This window comes from Limulus polyphemus, unplaced genomic scaffold (assembly GCF_000517525.1).
Source record: "Limulus polyphemus unplaced genomic scaffold, Limulus_polyphemus-2.1.2 Scaffold6286, whole genome shotgun sequence".
NCBI lineage: Eukaryota > Metazoa > Arthropoda > Merostomata > Xiphosura > Limulidae > Limulus > Limulus polyphemus.
The window spans coordinates 21,631-23,772 of NW_013671896.1; the positions used below are offsets into that span (position 1 = coordinate 21,631).

At 32.9% G+C, this 2,142-nt stretch overlaps 1 protein-coding gene across 1 annotated transcript in view; it reads left to right on the forward strand.

Moving 5' to 3' along the window:
- Positions 1 to 2,142, forward strand: part of LOC106473575 (glutamate receptor ionotropic, kainate 3-like) — a gene marked incomplete at its 3' end in the record, with an annotated part of 5,681 nt that overhangs the window by 2,431 nt on the left and 1,108 nt on the right. The window lies entirely within an intron of this gene.

The following is a 2,142-nucleotide window of genomic DNA, read 5'->3' on the forward strand; positions in this document are numbered from 1 at the left end:
TTTATATTGACATGGTTTGGTTTATGACGTAGGTTTTATACTGACATGGTTTGGTTTATCACGTAGGTTTTATATTGACATGGTTTGGTTTATGACGTAGGTTTTATACTGACATGGTTTGGTTTATCACGTAGGTGTTATACTGACATGGTTTGGTTTATCACGTAGGTTTTACACTGACATAGTTTGGTTTATCACGTAGGTTTTATACTGACATGGTTTGGTTTATGACGTAGGTTTTACACTGACATGGTTTGGTTTATCACGTAGGTTTTATACTGACATGGTTTGGTTTATCACGTAGGTGTTGTACTGACATGGTTTGGCATTCCACGTAGGTTTTATACTGACATGGTTTGGTTTATCACGTAGGTTTTATACTGACATGGTTTGGCATTCCACGTAGGTTTTATACTGACATGGTTTGGTTTATCACGTAGGTTTTATATTAATCTTACAGTTTTGTAAATGTCGTACTTGTGTTAGATAGTTTCGTTTCTACGTAACTGTTACAGTGATCTTACATGTTTTAATTTCTAAACTATGTTTCATACTGACCTTGCATGGCTTGGTTTTAAAGTAGATTTTGTGCTGTATATATGTGAGTAGGTTTTCAATTAGATTTAACACTGATCTTAGATTACTATTCTTTCACGTAGATTATAATTTCACGTAGAGTTGCCACTAATCATGCACGCCTCTCGGTTTATAGGGTATACTACTAACTAACTTTCATTTATGCTCCACGAGGTGGCGCTATTTCGATTATATTTCGCCTGTTGAGGATCACACCTGAAGGTATTTCTTCTTAAACTCACCAGGTTTGTCTGACCATACGTTATCTGAGGTCGATATCGAGAAGTACCGAAGTTTGCACTGAAACCACGCCTTAACTTCACTTAGAACTAAGGAGAACACTGCTTGACTTGGTGTTCGTAGGGAATCTCCACCGATCACATGTAGCTTGATTTGAAGCCAGAACTGTTGGTAACTCACAGGGATCAAACACATAAAATCTGAAGATAAATTCACACCTTAAGGAATAAAAAGAAAAATAAGATGGACAATTTTCTTTTAATATATATTGATCACTTTTGGTTAATGTTCATGTACGACGACTGTTCATTACATATATTAGTTTAAAATCCATGACGTTCACTCATTGTTAGAAACTAACTCGGAGTTGTTAACTTTATAAATCAATTTTTATAATAAAAATTATTTTAAAAAGTTCTTGTTTACGAATAGAAGCACATTGTAGATGTTTTGTACATATTTCAACGGAATCTCTTAGTTAAGTACAAACGAAAACAGACCAAGTCTCTACTGAAATGTGTAAACTTACTCAGTACAAAAGTCTAGATTTAAAATGTTTGTGAATTGTAAACCTTGTATTTTAATGATAGGATCGAAAATTCGCTCACTCTTTCTGGGCTACGACTGCACGTGTGTATTTTTCTTATATATTACATGTTAGCGTCATGGCTGTGGTTCAACATATTTATATGAAACTGTAAGGCTTCCAGTGGACAATCTGTTATTGTAACTTATTTCACTATTTATTACCGACAAAAGGATTTACTTTACTTCAGTTGATGGTATGTGTTTACTTTACTTCAGTTGATGGTATGTATTTACTTTACTTCAGTTGATGGTATGTGTTTACTTTAATTCACTTAATGGTATGTGTTTACTTTACTTCAGTTGATGGTATGTGTTTACTTTACTTCACTTAATGGTATGTGTTTACTTTACTTCACTTAATGGTATGTATTTACTTTAATTCAGTTGATGGTATGTATTTACTTTAATTCAGTTGATGGTATGTGTTTACTTTATTTCACTTAATGGTATGTGTTTACTTTGATTCAGTTGATGGTGTGTATTTACTTTATTTCACTTGATGGTATGTGTTTACTTTACTTCAGTTGATGGTATGTATTTACTTTACTTTAGTTAATGGTATGTGTTTACTTTACTTCAGTTGATGGTATGTATTTACTTTACTTCAGTTGATGGTATGTATTTACTTTACTTCAGTTAATGGTATGTGTTTACTTTGATTCAGTTGATGGTGTGTATTTACTTTACTTCAGTTGATGGCATGTATTTACTTTACTTCAGTTGATGGTGTGTATTTAC